This window comes from Phragmites australis, chromosome 7 (assembly GCF_958298935.1).
Source record: "Phragmites australis chromosome 7, lpPhrAust1.1, whole genome shotgun sequence".
In the NCBI taxonomy this organism is placed as follows: domain Eukaryota; kingdom Viridiplantae; phylum Streptophyta; class Magnoliopsida; order Poales; family Poaceae; genus Phragmites; species Phragmites australis.
Window position 1 is genome coordinate 25,626,137 of NC_084927.1, and position 18,403 is coordinate 25,644,539.

The window sequence follows — 18,403 nt, forward strand, 5'->3', positions numbered from 1 at the left end:
TGATATTAGCATACTCTGTTTTCCTACAGAAATGCGTTAGATAATCCATTGGAGGTTTTTTTTTTAATAATTGATGTAGCTTTCTTATGCTAGTGTGCACATCCAAAAATTAAGTCAATACATCGGATAGTCCAGTGTTAAGGAAATACGCCGGAATGTTTTTAGAAGATGTGAATTTTCTAAAGAAGATGAAGTACAACGTGTCGGATGAACCGACGTATTTTTAAAGGCTTCTTGCAAAGAAGGTTTCTTAGATGATTTTTCGTGATTATATGTGTCGGATGGTTTGGCATGTGAACCGGAGGCTTCGCCAGAGTATTTTAGAACTGTAATGGCTAGTGACAGTTGGCACTGGCAGTGTTTGAAAAAGATACATGCCGGATGATCTAGTTTGTATGAGCCGGTGTACGCTGGGCCTTCTGGTGTTCACAGAAAAAAATGATGGTTAGCCAACGGTTAGATTTAGACATCTAACCTATAAATATCCTCTCACTCGGTCTCACATTGATCTCTTGTAACCCAGAGAAGCCTATACATTGTGTGTGTCATCAAGAAGCAAGAGAGAACACTTGAGTGATTTGCGAAGTTCCTAATTGAAAGATTAAGAATATCATTAGTGCTTAGAGAGTAGCAAGTGTGTATATAGCTGTAGTTTAGGCTTGATCTTGGTCAAGTGAAACTATTGATTTGTTACTCTTAGTGGTTGATAACATCTAGTCGGTGTTTGGTGATTAGATATGTCTCGGTGAGTTCTTAGAGTTCTTGTGGAAGCTCCGAGAAGAATGATGTACTTAGCTTGATATCCGTCAATCTGTAGATAGACAAGTGACAATCATGAGTGAGCACATGAGTCTTAGTGACTCAAAGGGGAGCGATATCTATGGTGGATGCTCTAATAAGGACTATGAGGAGTGTCAACTCCTCGATATCTCGGAAAAAATCGTTGTACTCTTGTCCATCTCTTTATTTTTCTCATATTTACTTTGAGCATTTACCTTTTTGTAAGCTTTTAATTTCATAATTTGCTTAGTGTTTGTGCTATCATAGTTGCTTTGCTCCAGCTTGTTAGCGTAGTTGTATTATATTTTATCTAGGATAATATTGCTACTTGTTTAGTTATCTTGCTCTAGCTTGTTAGCGTAGTTACATTATATTTTATTTAGGATAAGATTGCTACTTGTTCTAGTACTCAGTAGAAGCAGTTTTAATTAGAGCCTCATTCATCATCTTGGGTTATTCGATCATTTCAATTGATATCAGAGTCTAGTGCTCTTTGGTATCAGAGCATAGTGCTCTTGATAGACTTAACATCCTTGAGAAAATAACGCTCGGAAATGGCGGTAGCGTGACAAGGTTCGAGGGAAGGAACTTTGTCTATTGAAAAGTTCGCATGTCGAGCAATCTCGAGGCTTTTTCCCTAAAGTTTGGCTAGCCATCGCTATTGGTTTGATCAACTTTTTACTGAACAAGTTAGATAGAATGCTAAGGCTAAAAATATTATATTTGAGAGAATTAGTGAAGATATTTTCTCTAAAGTAAGGAGCAAGGAACTCGCTCATGATATTTAGATCGCTCTTTGTGAAATTCATGAGGTTTCTAAGAGAATTCGTGAGGAAAGATTGAAAGTGCATCTAGGCCCCCTAAGTGGGTTTTGGCTTATTGATGACAAAACGATTAAAGAACTAACATGCTTTGCGAGTATTGAACAGGTATAAGCATTAGTTGTGAAGGTAAATGACGTTTGACGCCCGCCGAAACAATTGAAGAATCAACGAAGGGCACAAGATACGGCTTACATTCATTTTACTTTTGAAATTGAGTCTAGGATAGATTTTTTCTTAGATGGATGAATTTAATTGCTTGAATGTGTCTCAATGCTCAAGAGATCCTTTAGAACCACCCAGTTGAGAGACACATTCACTCACGGACACGAAACTCTTTCTGAAAAACTTCAGAGTCCGGAGTCTCCGGTGTTCACCGAATACTCCGGTACTCAGCGTTCAGCCGGAGTCTCCGAGAGAGCCTCCGGCAGAGAGTCTCGGTTACGGTTTAATCTTTTTAAGAAAAAGACCGAAGTCTCCGGTGTTCACCGGATACTTCGGTAAAATGTTTAGTGTGCAGTCGGAGTCTCCGAGGTAGACTCCAGCAGAGGCTCTCGGTTAGCGTTTAATCTTTTTGGTAAAAAGAAATAAAGACCGGAGTCTCCGGTGTTCACCGGATACTCCGGTACCTGGAGATGCCGGAGGATCCGGCTAGTCTCCGGACTTAGTCTGTTTTGGAAAATCTGTCAGGACCGGAGACTCCGGTGTTCACCGGAGACTCCGGTAATTAAACAGAACTGTAACGGCTATTTCTGACACGTTCGTGACCGTTCTGACGCCGTTTTTGGAATTAGGACCGGAGACTCCGGTGTACACCGGATACTCCGGTAAGCTCTGACAAAAACAGTAACGGCTAGTCTGTGAGAGAGGGCTATAAATGCCTCCTCTCTCCATAGCATTTAGAGCTTGCTGTGGCTGTTTTTCTTAAGACCTCTTGAGCACTTTAAGAGCATTCAAAGCCTCTCCAATCATCTCTAGAGCAAAATTTGCACAAATTTGAGAGTGTGTGTTTGGAGAGAGTTCAAGCCACTTGGGCATTGATTTCTTCATCAAGCATCTACTGCGATCATCTTTTTGAAGCTTTGGGCTTCTAGAAGGAAAGGAGTCGTCCGAAGAGCACCCAAAACTTGTGGTGTGCCTCGGGAAGTTTGTAAGCAACTTCATATTGAGTAAGAATTTCTAGCTTGATCTTTGTGGTCGCTAGAAGAGGATAGGGTTGGAGAAGACCCGGCTCTTTGTGAGCTCCTCAACGGAGACGTAGGCACTTCTTAGTGAGGTGGCCGAACTCCGGGATATATTCTCGTGTTCTTATTTGCGAAACTTACTTTATCGTGTGCATTTGTTAATTTGTCATTTAAATTGCTATAGTGTCAATCTTGCTAGTTTTAAGTGTTATTCTAGCTTTGTAATATCTATTTGACCTAGTGCTACTCTTAGAATCTAGCTGTGGTCTTTAGTTCAAATTTATTCTGAAAATTCCTGTCAGGCCGGAGACTCCGGACTAGACCGGATACTCCGGACCATACCGGAGTATCCGGACTTCACCGGAGTATCCGGCAGTTTAATCCGTAGTTTTTAGTTTTATTTTTCAGAAAAGCCTATTCACCCCCCCCTTCTAGGCACTTTCAAAGATATCATGTGTTTATAAATACTCTTAATCAATTTAAGATGCTTCCAAATGAGTTATGCAATGATATGTATTTTCGTATGAATATGTTTATTGAATAAATCAATTCTCCTGAACTCACTCAATTGTCTCAAGGAAATATTATTCATACGATCTTGATGGTGCTTCCCAGGCCGCGATACAACATTATCACATCTCTTCTTCATAAAAGGGACATCAATGATATGAGCATCACTGACGCCCTTGTGAATATATGTGCTCATCGGATGTTCTTATTTGGAGACCAAGAGTTCTCATCCAAGAAGAATCTTGCTCTCAAGGCTAAGATGATTGACAAGAAGAAAAAGATCATGAAGCTCCTATCATCAAGTGAAAGCGATGATGATGATGATGATTCCGACACCAAGATTGCGCTCCTCATGAGAAGAACTACAAGAATGATATCTAAGTTGGGCAAGAAGGGCTACAACTATGATCCAAGAAGAAGAAATTTCGCTCAAATAAATTTGATACGTTTGGTGGTGGAGACAAGAAGAAGTGGTACAATTGTGTTAACCATGACCACATATCATATGATTGTCATTATCTCGACAAGAAAAACAAGAACAAGAGCAAAAAGATTGATGCTAGTGAGGATAAGGATAAGCACAAGAAGAAGGACCAAGATAATAATAAGAATAAGCTCTTCAATAAAAAGGATGGAGGCCATAAGGCTTATATTGTTGGTGAATGGGTTTCTGACGAAAGCTCAAGTGATGATTCAAACGATGATGAGGATAACAACTTCGCGGGCCTCGCCATCATAAATAATGATTTACCACTTCCTCCACTACCTATGTGCCTCATAGCAAAAGGTAATAATAAGGTGAGGAGTGAGGAAGATGATAGTAATGATGATGATGGTATTTCTCCTAATGATCTTTCCAAGCTAATGAATGACTATACTACTATCATTAAGAAGCAAAAAAAAAAAAAACTAAAATGAAGTCTTTTTAAAATGTTAATGCTAAGCTTAGTTCTAGTTCTGATGAATTATTTGCTAAATAAATGATGTGCTTAAGAAACATGATGAAGTAGTTGTATCTAGCAAGTCACTTGAGGATAGTAATAAAAAGCTAAAACTTAAGCGTATAGACTTGAAATACAAATATCAAGAACTTAAGCTAGCTTATGATGCAATTGATATTATCATTAATGAATTGACTACTATTGAGATTGTTAAGGTCAATATTGAAAGTGCATCTAGCTCTTATGTGTGATTTTGATAAGTAATGATAATATATATGAACTAACAATGTTGTTGAGAATTATTAGTAGGTTGTTCTATAGGCGATGCATGAAGGAGAGATATGCATCAAGATGAAAGAGCTCTAGGTGATGCTCGGAAAAAGAAGCTCATAAGAAGAAAGAAAAACTCATATAAGATTGACGATAAGTATGAATGCTAAATTACTTGTGGAGATCAAGTAACTAAAGGTATGCCATTGTCAATAGAGTTTTATGGACTAATCCGTGTGTTTTATGCTTAAGAGTGAGTTGGGGTTAGAATACATGAGAATGCATAAGTTGAATTAAAATCCAATATGCCAAGAGTGAAGAACAAGATTGAACTCTATATATGATAAAGTGAATTTATTGAAGATGTCAGATATAAAATATTTTTTTATGGTAAGACGGTGAAGGATAAGCAAGACTCGACTGCGATGGACTATCCGGTGGTGAGAGGCAAGTAAATGGCTTGCACCAAAGGACCAAGGCGATGCTGAAGAGTAAGTGAAGGCTTTGCGCTAATGGACTATGTGAGGCCATGAGAAGCTATGAGTGACTCACATCAATCATATGAATAATCAAGAAGAAATAAAGTGAAGATTATATGAAAATTGACAACCCTTAAGGTTTGAAAGAAAGAAGTGGTACTTGAAAGTATTCAAAGGCTTAAATTGGTCCAAACGAGTTTTACATTTGAATTTGAGTGTAGTTATGCCATACTATTAAGAGTGATGTAATATAGAGCTAATTATCATGTCTCAGTGCTCAAGAGTTTTCTAACCAATCCAAAGTGAGAGTCAGCTTAAGGAGCCCGATGCAGAAAGTGCGAAAGTGTTCGAATTGGGTTTCAGAGTGTTTTTAGTTTTTTACAATTTGTTTGAGACGATGAATTAAGTTGGGATGTGTAGCCCTATGAATAACTTTTCCATAGAATCCAAAATTGTGGAAATCGAACTTCAGAATCAAAAGTTATTGTCATTTTCAGAAGGTTAGCTGTGCTGAACTTGGACTCTCCGGGTTGACCTAGATACTCTGGATTGGTCAGAGTCTCTGGGCTTAGCTCTGAGCCAGGTGGTATGTTGGGGTCATAGTATTTTATCTGGATGTTCTGGGTTGACCCGAATACTCCGGGTGGCCGATGGACTTTACTCTGGTCAGGGCTCTTGGTTAAGCATTCTAATGCCAACCTGGAGTCTCTGGGTTGACCTGAAGACTCCGAGTCAGTATAAAAAGCTGCGTAATGGATAGCTTTTAGGAAAAGGGTATAAATATTCTCTCACCCCACCCTTGTTTATTGCTGCTTGGGCACGAAAAAATCCTTCTAAGACAAAAGAACTCCCTCCCCACTCCAATCTAGTGTGTAATTTGAGAAGAAGAGTGAGTTGTGTTGAGAGATTGAAAGATTGAGTGCAAGTGAGTTAAATAAAATCTTAAGCACTCGAGTTCATCAGCAAGAAGTTCATCATCGCGTTTGTTACTCTTAGAGCTTTGAGCTCCTAGGCGGTTAGGCATCGCTGGCGAGCACCCAAGGTTGTGGTGTGCCGTGAGAAGTTTGTTTGCTTCGATTTTATCTCTGGATGGAAGAAATCAAGAGTGGAAACCCAATCTCAAGTGTAATCGAGTTTGAAAAGAAAAAGGGTTGAGAGAGATCCAGCTCAAGTGTGATCGAGCCCCTCAATAGAGACGTAGAAACCTCTAGTGGAGGTGTCCGAACTTCGGAAAACAAATCACGTGTCTTCTTTCTTATTTTCATGTTCTTGTGCTCTTGCTTAATATTTGTGTATTTTGCCTGATCTACTTGTTCATGTGTATTTGATTACAGCTTCTCCATAGATCTACTTGGAATCATCACTTAGAACACACGACTTCACTTGGTTTGATCTAGAACCCTTTAGATGCTATTTAATTTTAATTTCGAGTTCATTCTTTGTTGAACTCGGAGGTTCCGGGTTGAACCCGGAAGGTCCAGCTTCTATACAATCAGCACTGAACCCGGAGTATCTAGTTCAACCCGTATACTCTGGATGAATAGTATTTTTAGGATTTTCTTTTTGAGTTTTATTGCATATCTTTTACTAGATTTGAGTAATCATTGTCACCCTAGGATTGTAATATTTACACTTATTTAGGATGATTATGCACTAGTTGAGCCTAGCATATGTAGGATTTTCATTTGTGAAAAATCTGTTAGTTTATTTTCCGCTGCAAGTTTAGGTCAACAGTAAAAGGTGGCGAATTTTTGTAAAAACGTCTATTCACCCTCCTCTGATCGACATCATTGTCCTTTCAAATATATCTACTTCTTGTGATGATCTTCTTGATATGTCATGCTGCTCTTCATATGATAATATATCATCTTTTAAGACTACCCATGCAAGGGAGCAAAGCTAAAAGATGAGATTGCTAGTCTCAATTCATGTGTGGTCCGATTGACTAAGGGGAGTACAAGCACCAGAAAATCCTCATGAAGAATGCTATGTACTACAACAAGTGAGGTTTTGAATGCTTCACTAACATGGAGGAAAACATCATCAAGTCACCAGAGATCAATAATTGCTTAATCAAGGAAGTTGGTTCATATTACCAATATTATAAAGTCATTTGTCACTACACAAGGGAGTGTCTAATTCCTACTAAATGTCTCCCGACATTGCCTTCTAAATACAAGTTCACTTACAATGATAACCATTTCTTGTTGTATAAGCTTAAGAGTGGTAAAGTTATGGCTAAATTTATTGAAACTCAAGCTAAGGACAAGCTTTTATGCAACTTTGGGTGCCCAAAGCTCTTGTATCTCATGTTATAGGTACCAAACATTAGTACCTAACAACAAGCTTGATCTATTATGTGTAGGTGAACTACAAAGTCAGTGGTAACCACTGGATGCTTAATAATGGATGTACAGAATATATGAATGACAATATAAAGATGTTCACCTTACTAGAAGATGAAGTGGATGATCATGACATGGTCACTTTTGGTGATAATTCTAGGACAAATGTGATAGGTTTGGGTAAGGTGGCAATCTCCAATGATCTTTCTATCTTTAATGTTCTTTTAGTTGAGTCTTTTATTTTAATTTGCTTTCCTTAGCTTAACTATGTGACTTAGGCTTCACATACTTATCTAGTGATGTTGATATAGTCATAACTAGTCACTTAGGCTTCACATGCTTATTTAGTGATGTTTGAAGGATATGATATTCGAAAAACAAAAGTTGTGTAGTGCTTGCCAAGAATGAAAGTAAGTTGCAAGCTCTCATCTATATAAGTCTACGATGTCTACATCAATACCCTTATAGCTACTACACACTGACCTCTTAGGACCAACTATCTACAAAAGTCTTGATAATAACCTCTATTGTCTTATCATTATTGATGATTATACAAGATACACTTGGATTTTCTTTTTAGATGATAAGAGCAAAACCGTTGGGATCTTCAAGAAGTTCGCAAAGAAGGCTCAAAATGAATTTGAGGTCACACTTGTAAAGATCCAGAGTGATAATAGGACGGAGTTTAAAAATACTCAAGTTGAAATTTTTGTGATGATAGAGGTATCAATCATGAATTCTCATCAACCTACACCCCTCAACATATTGACATGGTGGAGAGGAAGAACAAGACATTGATCACGCTTGCAAGAGCTATGTTGGATGAGTATGGTATGCTTAAGAAATTTTAGGCGGAAGCAATCAACACGGCATATCATGCATCCAATCGAATGTATCTCCACCGACTATTGAAGATGACGTCATGTGAGCTTCTCATTGGGAGGAAACCCAATATCTCCTACTTTCAGGTGTTCGGGTGCAAATTCTTCCTTAGAGCTCAACTACATACTTGAATTTCAAATCAAGCAATTGAAGGAAAGGGATTTTTATCCATCAAAAGAAGTACACGAAGGACATCCTCAAGAAGTTCAAGATGGATGATAGCAAGCCAATCAAGACTCCAATGCCTACTAATGGACATCTCGATATAGATGAAACGGGTAAACCAGTTGACTAAAAGCTTTATCGTTCTATATTGGGTCACTTTTTTATATTACCGCATCTAGACTCGATATTATATTTAGTGTATACATGTACGCTCATTTTAAGGCTAACCCTAAGGAGTCATATATTAGCACGGTTAAAAGGATCATTAGATACCTAAAGTATATACCTAGCATAGGCTTGTGATAACCCAAACTCGTTTCTTACTCTTAGGTTACTCGGATTCGGATTTTACTGGATGTCGTGTGGATCATAAGAGTACTTTGGGTGGGTGCCACTTGCTCGGGTGATCCCTAGTTTCTTGGTCGTCTAAAAATCAAAATTTTGTGGCCTTGTCCACCGCAAAAGCCGAATATATAACAGTTGGAGCTTGTTGTGTTCAAATCCTTTATATGAAGCAAAACTTATTAGATTTTGGTGTTCATCTAGAGAATGTTTCACTCCTTTGTGACAACAAGAGTGCCGTAAAACTTGCAAACAGTCCCGTTCAACACTCTCGCACAAAACGTATTGATATCTGTCATCACTTTTTAGAGATCGTGTGACTAAAAATGATATTTCTCTTAGTGGTGTAAGGTCGGAAGATCAATTGGCAGATATCTTTACAAAACCTCTAATTGAAGCCACTTTTTGTAGATTACGAAATGAGTTGAACATGATAGATGCTTCAAATGTTATGTGATATCTTGTCATATAGATACATTCATGATAGATGCTCGTATAATCTTCTCAAGATAGCAGTGAACATTAGTTTTGCTTGTTTTGCTTGAGTTGGTGGTCCTCTACTTTCACTCAAGACATGTTGTTGGGTTAACCATGTAGAAGCTTGGGAAGAGAAGTAATATGACAAGATAGATTTATTCAATGATATGCATTCACATGTCATATAGCTTGCACTTATGTTTAAATTCTTGCACTTGTTTTGCATTGTATATGCATTGGTGGTAGAAAGATAAAAAAGGATGATATCACTCTTTGAGATTGTTGTTTGCTCTCAATGTGAACATACACCTCTATAAGTGTGATTAAATATATGTTTGTGCTTCGTGCCTATTGAGTCATGTCCTAGTGAATTTAAAGCCTTAATCTTTGAGTTCATAGGCAAAACGACTCATACTTTTTCTTGGAGTTTTCTCCCTTCTTTCCTTTTGGTTCTTTTTTCCTTTTGCGAAAGTTATGTATGGTATAGCCTTTTAGGGCAAATATTTGCAAATATGTATTTGAGAGGGTAAGATGTTCACTCAAACTGCTCCAAATATGTGGTTTTTGTTGAGTGTTCATTTGAAATTTGGACTCAGTAAGAGATTTTAGTTCAACAGAGTCTTTTTCTTCTCACAGGAAGGTCTGGCATTCTTTGCTTTCTTCTCAGCAGATCATTCGGCGTCCTATTCTTCCAGCGCTGCAAGTTTCCCTAGAATTTGGTCCGGTGTCAGCTCAAGTACATCACTAGACCTTTCGACGCTTAGTCAGTGGCAGAAAAAATTAGAAGGACAAAAATAGCTTGGCGAGAACAAAATTATCATCACCAGACCTTCTGACGTTCAGAAGTCTGTTTTCGCTCAGAAAAGATTTCACGTTATGTACTGTGATCCGCGGATATTCCGGCGTGTGAAAGTTGGTTTTGGCTCAGTTTGTAAGTTTTTTGCAAATATTTGTTGGTGGATGAACACCGCAAGTGTCACGTCCCAAATTCCATAATCGCGTGATTAAGTTAAATCATGCATCATTAACATCATAATTAATTTTGAGGTAAATTATTTTGGCAAATTAGAGCAATTCGTTTTGAATCAATCGGATGAGAGAAAGAAATTCGGGAGAGAAAAGAATGAATTTCGCAGTCAAAGCGGACTTTTTCCTTAACATGTGGGCCCCACGTGTGGCCCCACACCTCACCACTCCCTCTCTCAAGTGGGCAGCCACCCCCACCTTCTCTCTCTCTCTCTCTCCCTGCTCCCTCCCGTGCTCCCTCTCACCGTGCAGCACAGGGAGCCCTCTCCCTCTCTCACTCTCTCAAGCCCCTCTCCCTTTCTCCCTCAAATCCGCGCTCTAGGAGCCGAATCAAAGTGAGTGTGAGGTACCATTGCGATCACAAGCTTATGAGCTATCCATCCCTCCAATTCATTTTTGTTTTCCCGGAGGATTTGAGCTGGATTTGGTGTCTTTTGGTGTTAGGGTTGAAATGTGAAGAACACCGGATTTCTTCGCCTCCCGAGCTTTTCCCTCTGTTTCCTCCTTCAATTGGTAGTTCACAACCTCGGTAAAGGCCTTTGGGTGAGACTCCTCAACTCCCATGGCGAGAATCCACCTTTTGAATGGTTGGATTTCGAATTTTGAGCTAGGGGTTTGAAGTTCATGAGTTCTTGATGAGTTAGAAGCAATAGCCAAGTTTTGGTCGATTTCGGTGTATACATGTTGTCCTACACGGTAGAGGAAGTTAATGTGATACTCTAGGTCCAAGTCCCCACTCCAAATGTCGCCGGAATCGTCGCCGGTGAGCTCCCAAAGTGCCCTTGGCGACTCCCAGCGGTCTGACCGCCACCCCAAGGTCGGTCAGACCGCCAGGGGCCAAAACCCTCTGCATGGGGGTGGTTTGACCATGTTTTCAGCGGTCTGACCATGACTCTTAGCAGTCTGACCTCCAGTATACCTGCGGTCTGACCGCTGTATACCCAGACAGCACAGTTACTGCTTGCTGAAACTTGTAAAATTCATAATAAATTCTCTATAGCTCCAAAAATTATGAAACAAATTTTGTTAGTTTCATAATATCCTACTATACCTATTAAAAATATCCACAGCTATTAAATAATGAATTAAATTTCTGAGATTAATTAATTAGGTTAAAGCTTCATTAATTCACCGTTAATTCATCATAAGTCCAAAATTGATTAATCCAATTTTGCTAGTTTCCTTATGACTTGTTCTATCTAGGAAAAATGTTTTCATCCATTATATGCATATTGTGGTATATATTTGCACTTCATTCATACTCATTGCATTGCACGCGTTAATCCTTTTTAGAGAACGTCGATCCGTCGATCCCGGAGGCCGAAGGCGATCCCGCCGCGCCGTATCTTTCTGATTCAGGGCAGCAAGGCAAGCATTTATCATATTGCACCGTGTTAACTTGAAAGTCTAAAGTGTTATCTATGCTTATGTATGTATGCATGTGTCGGATACCTTTGGGTAGAACCTATGCCGTTGCATTCTTCTACCTTGGTCACGAGTTCATGTATGTTCCTTGAAGCCTAGAGGTGATGTCGATGTCTAAAGGTCTTCGCTATGCTTAGAAGTGCTTAGGTATTTCGGTAGAAGTCGAACGACGGCGTTCTCCGTTGTTCGCGAGGATAGGATCTATTACTGTTTATAATTACATGTTGTTGGTGATGGTATGGTTGGTGAGTGGTGAGTATGAGATGAGGTGTGAGCGGTGCTAGGAGGGTGTTTAGCCTGCCCGGATGTGGAGTTCCCCCGGTAGGACGGTAGAGGAAAACCGGGCACCATAGACCGTTTGCACCGGTTAAGCACCGATCGTCGATGTAGTCGGCTTTAACACTTACCTTACTCACCACACGCTGATATAATGGTAGGCAAGCCGAATACCTTTGTAGCTGTGGCTTTGTAGGCGTGAACAACGACGGTGTGAGCGGGCGGGCTTGTAAGCGGTACTAGTTTGCTCAGAGAGTAGTTCTAGTACCGTCGCACCGAGCGTTGCATGCCCCACACGGTTGGGACTGGTTGGGAAAGGTTGTCATGAGTACCCCCTTGTGTGCACTTTGGCCGGTGGCATAAGCCGTATGGTCCTCGTGTCATGTGGGTCCAGGAGTATCCCCTGCAGGGTGTAAAAACAGTTCGAACTGCCGTACTCTCGGTTATGAGCATGTCTATCGCTTATCTGCACTGGTCGTAGAGTCTCGGTTGTGGGCGATGATTCGGCTACATGTTTGTGGATTGGTTATGTTGGAGTTATGTTGGAGTTATAGTGGTGTTGGTTCAGATATGACATGGTTTGGTGTGGTTATGGTTCGGGTATGTGGATGTGGTTCGGATACAGTGTGGTGGTTTGGGCATGGTGATCGAGTTGGCACCAGTTATACTTTGATACACTTGTTGGTTATGTTTATATATGTTCAGTTGGTGGTGCGGGGTTGTTTCATATATGTTGGTTAAGCTAGTTGCTCACACCTACGTCTAGGTTGCTTACCACTTAATTAAACTTAACCATGTTAATTCTTGCTACCAGCTTAATGCATGATCCTTGGAGTCGGGAATATATATATACCCATACTGTGTAAGACTTGTGAGTACCTTCGTACTCAGGGTGCTGCCCTTAAGTTGTTGCAGGTTCACCGGTTGGCGAGGAAGAGGCACTGTTTGGCTATTTTGTGCCTGCCGATCAGGGTGGCAAGCAGGAGTAGCACATTCTACTCTGAACTCAGTGCTCTTGGTATGGAGCTTAAGGGCATGTGGCTCCATATCCTTTTGTTGTATAGTTTATTTTCTTTCGCTACGTAGATCTTTTGTTGGTTAGGAGTTGAGGGGTTTTGTCTCCTCCTAGCTCGCTTTTGTTGTAAACTATTGAAATCAATTGCATGCTTAATACTTGTAATATAAATGTTTATTACTCGCTTTTTATTAAGCTATATTGTGATGTACATGTTGGAAGGCATGTGTTCCGATCCTTGGGCAAAAAACAAGTGCCGGGACTGCCGGAGCGGTATTTTGATTAATTATCGAGGTTGTGATTATATTAATGATTCGCCTGATGATTAGTTCGAATACTGTTTGGACAGGTCCTCACAGCAAGCGGGGATCCTGATGGACCCCCTTTGGGATTCGGCCGAGGGGCTGATTCTGGATCTACCTCGTATGTGGATTTAATGCGAATATATGAGATCTAGGCGGGACGGATGATCGTCGGCTAGTAAGAGTAAATGCTCAAGGGATTTTAGACAGGTTCGGGCCGCACGGAGCGTAATACCATACTCCTGTGTATTTGGTGTGATATTAATGCTCTTGGAATACCTTTCTCTGGATCTCTGTGTTACAAGGCTTTTTGTCTAAGTCTTGAGCTTCGATCTTCAAGTGCCAGTCACTCTGAGCTTCTACTCGGCCTGTCCCAAGCTTGACTTCTATCAGCCTCTCAATTTCTAAAGCTTGCTCAAGCTTGTCTTTCTAAAGCTTCTCCTCCTTCGAAGTGCTCCCCCCTTTTATCCTATCGGGGGAGGCTCAGTGTGCCCAAATCGGGGGTACAAGTTCCCGTACGCCATAAATAGAAAGCAACCATCATGGGTTTACAGTTTGATGTTATAGGGGTTGAAATACGCCCTTCGGCCGGTCCCGTCGCCCATTACGCCCAACTTTAGCAGGTGCAGGGGGGCCCACCGGGCAGCCACCGAACACCCCGCATGCCCATCTGGTCAGAGCAGACCTGACACGACAGGGTGGCAGGTGATACGCCTCGAGCCCAGTGATGATATCTTCCGTCTTCTTTATGGGCCCCGTAAGGTGACGTGCGATGGGACCCGTTGCATTAAATGTCCCCACGCCTCCTGCCAGGCGGTGGCAGGGATTGACGTACTCAGTACAACAGGCGTGGGGGGGAGTGGTTGGAAGTGAAAGGCTACGCTCACTCTTAAATGCAGCATCGGGCTTCCCACTGATTGACACCACACTGTTGAGCCCTTGTGGGGTCCACCGGCAAGGGGCTGCTTGGGTCCTCGGGGAACTCTGGGTACTCGGGGACCAACTGTTCATGGCTCCGGGCGCCCTCTCCCGGATTTGTCTCTTCTCGGGTCCTCGGGGAACTCTGGGTACTCGGAGACTACTATTTATGGCCCCGAGCACCCCTCCCGGAACTGGCTCTTCTCGGGTCCTCGGGTCCTCGGGGAACTCTGGGTACTCGGGGACCACTGTTCATGGCCCCGAGCACCCCTCTTGGAACTGGCTCTTCTCGGCTCTCGGGGAGATGGTTCCCGAGGGAAGGCGCCACGTGGCATTTTGCTGTCCTGGCCTCGGGACTTGGGGACCCCTGGTTCCCATGTCATCGACAATATTGATCCGGTGTACAAATGGTTTATCACCGGACCTTTCGGCATTCACATTTTTTGCGGGTCCCACCTGTCATATATTATTTCGGGATCAGCCATCTCATCTCTTTTCGATTCGTGCCGCCGCCCAAGCTCGTCCCGCCAAATTGCCAAGTTGCTGCCGCCCTTGCCAATCCGCCATCACCGCGTGGTGTAGTGCGTCACCGCTGCCCTAAGCCCAGCGTGCCGCCCTTGCCAATCCATCTCTGCCACGCCGCCATGCTCTCTGCTCACTGTTGTCGTTGCCGTTGTGCCTAGCTTTGCTGCTTGCCATTGCCAGCCGACGTGTTCGTCTCCCTCAACTGTGATTTCTCTTCAATCTCATCGTGGTTAGCATCAATTCGGACGGTTCTTAAAATTTTCAAACCCTATATTCAATTTCTTGCAAATTAGCTCCAAATATAAGCCAAATTTGATCAATTTATTGCAACTAGAGTCAAATATTTGTAAATTGATCTATTTCTAATGTCGCAAACTTGAATTCATCACATGTTCATTAAAATCCACATCAAATTCTTTCTTAGGATTCAAATTCAGGTCAAATTCACTCAATTCTTCTTAAAATACGAAGCGCTTGCTTATCTTTTGTTGTCAATTCTATCTCTCAGATGGGTCATGAGCACCACGACAAGGGCAAAGCCGTTGAGCAACCGAAGAAAAAGAAGTAAAAGGCACAAAAAGAATGGGATCGTGCCATTGCTGCTACAGACACATCTGATACTCAGCGAGGATTTCAGATTAGAGACGTCTGCTCTCCGCCGTGTCGGTCCACCACAATCGTTCTGCTGCGGGGTCGGGTTTGATGCCTTTTGACCTGCCAGGAAGCCAAAAGAGGTTTCGTCAGGAGCTAGAGACAGAGAAGGAGGAGCAGCCTCAGGGGGAGCAGGCCTAGTAGCAGCCAGAGCAGCAACCTCCAATATAGGGTGAGATTCGCTTACGCGACTTGATGTCCTTCAAGTCACCAAGGATCAAGAAGCTGCGGTTCGTGTGTATCGAGAAGTGGTTTACCCTGTACAGAGATGAGGGGGTAAATCCCATGTTTTGGACCCTTCTGCATGAGATTTTTCATTCATCTTACTTGGGGAGGAAGGTCAGTTTGAGTAAGCATAATACGCTTAACTGTCACTACATGTAGTTGGTTGTAGGAAGAGTTGACTTGATACCTCTCTTTGACGCTTTCCTAGGACTCTCAATTCTACTTACAGATGTGGACAAGTATGTTAAGGAGTGGGTCAGAGTTTTCTATGCTATAGTGTGGATTGAGCCAGAGCGCAACTTCATTCAGTTCATGTTTAGGAGAGAGTGGATGAGGTTGTATAGGAGCAACATTCCCGAGGCTTTGGGGGTCCACGTGAGTGCTAGATGCCTTCATGAGGCCATTCATCCGAACACCAACCCTCCTCGTCGTTGTCTTCCCTACAGACGACGAGATTAGATCTCTCTTCAGGCAGCCCTTCGTCCTAGGTTCTCCTTGTTTGCCAGACATGTTTACACTTGAGGAGAAGGCTATTCATATGGATATGAGGTGCAATTTATTGCCATGGATCAGATATGTCGAGTTGATCACCAGCTTGCAGCAATGGCTCATCCTATCTTTTCTCACACACCAGTAGTTTGACATTATAGATTTGATACTGTGTGAGATAGAGGACGTCATAGCAGACGAGATGACTATGGTTGGACATCAACTGTATGCCCACTTAATATCTCATATGCTTGCTCACTCTATTAGGTTCCTGGAGTTCCTTCAGACCTACGAGCAGTCACAGAATTATTTCAGGGAGTATATTCCTACTGCTCCTTCAGAGAGACATCACAATCAGCGTGCTATGTTTCACATTTAGGAGTAGGTCCCAATTGTAGAGAGAGAGAGAGAGAGAGAGAGAGAGAGAGAGAGAGAGAGAGAGCTGCAGTTGAGGACCAGACTCTAGTTGAGGCAGAGGCAGAGTTACCTCAGGCGTTCTTTGACTTGGATAGTGATAGCGACTCAAATGATGTGGAGTATTTCCCGCCAGTCGCTAGGTATCACAACGCCGATACAGGAGGTTCTTCTTAGGTAGTTCCTCAATCTTCAGTTCCACAACCTTTAGTACCTGAGACGACACCTCTAGTAGCTCATGTAGCACCACCTTTAGAGTTGACAACTATTCTTCAGCAGTTGCAGCAGCAGCAAGCTGTTTAGGCACAGACACTGGCCATTCAGGCTGAGACATAGAGACGTCAGGAGGAAGCTCAAGCGAAGCTTCAGGAAGATCTTGTGTGCTAGCAGGAGCAGCATATGGTGCTCATGTAGTCTATCCAGCAATAGTAGCAGGCTATGTTCATAGCTCTTTAGACTGACAGGGAGAACAATGACATGATGTTCTCATTTATCTCCGGTTGTTTAGGATCTTTGTTTTAGGCTTCAAGTCTACATTTGCTAGCTGTACCTCGAGCACTTGCTCTAGCCCCGAGTCCTCTCCCACATAGTGTCAGCGGACTTTTGGGTACTCCAATGTCAAACTTCTTATTCTCAGCACTTTTCTCCATCAAAGTCTTCTCTTAGTCTATCGGGACTTCTCAGAGGCCATTATTTATTCATTTGATGAAACCTTTGACTATTGTACCTCTCAGCTTTGAGGACTCTCCACAACCAACAATTCTAGCACAATAGCCATCAGTTGAGCCTCCTCCAGTTGTATAGCCCGCGCTTGATGAGGTAGACTCTACTCTTCGGACAGTGTAGACTCAAATTGACTAGCAGATGGCCACTCAGGGGGCACAGTCCTTCTAGCTTCGAGTTTGACTCGGGATCTCAGTTCATGGTGTGCCTGTCTTCTGCAGCGTTAGATCCCTCTTCTCCTCCCGCTCCAGATGTGTTGTTCTTTTTTTGGTGCTTAGATGCTAATGCAGAATAATGTTTTGTGTTTAGGAGCCTTAGGGAGAGTGTGTGCTATAGTTAGGGGGAGTTCTTAGTTTCAGAGGGAGCTTGGGTAGTTAGGTTCAGTTTGTTGGATCTTTTTGGATTTTGATGTAATGACAAACTATTTGGCTCTCTCTATTGATGCGTTTCGTTTGCCATCACATTGTGTTTAATTTTATATGTGCTTAATTCTAATTATACTAGCATTATAGGTTGTTCTAGTGCTAGGCTTTCTCTTGTTTAATTATTCGTGCTGTTAATTGTGGTGTACTTCATTTCATATCTTTATCTTCTCATATGTGTTGTCATCAATCACTAAAAAGGAGAGATTGTAGTCTAGGCCCCTATGTAAGTGGTAGATATTTCAGTGATTAATGACAACCATATCATTGTGACTAACAAGTGTGTTTTGAAGGATATCAAAAATTAAGTTCACAATGATGTTCGGGTATTATTGTCCCTAAGGCGATTCTATGGACAATCAAAGGATATGTGCATCAAGATTAAGGATCTTCTAGTTCTAAGTATCACAAGGAGACAAAGGACACTTAGAGTAGTACATATTCTATTTTCTTATTCTTTTGATCGTACTATAAAGAGAGGCTAAGAGTAGTAGCTTGACCTAGGTTAGTCTAAATTTGGTTGGATACACACTTATAAAATTCTAGCACTAGGTAGTTTGGTGAAGTCCATGGATGAGTTGTCGAGAAGTTAGAACTAAGAATGATTGAATTGGATGAGTTCAGAAAAATTTGCATACACCGGATGGTCCGGCGCTCAGAAGTTTGAACTCGCTTAAGTGTTTTGACTCATAAGGGAAATTCCAAGTCAACATGTCGGAAAGTCCGACGGTAAGGATAAATACACCAGAGTGTTTTTAGAAGATGTGACTTTTCTAAAGAAGATGAAGTACAACGT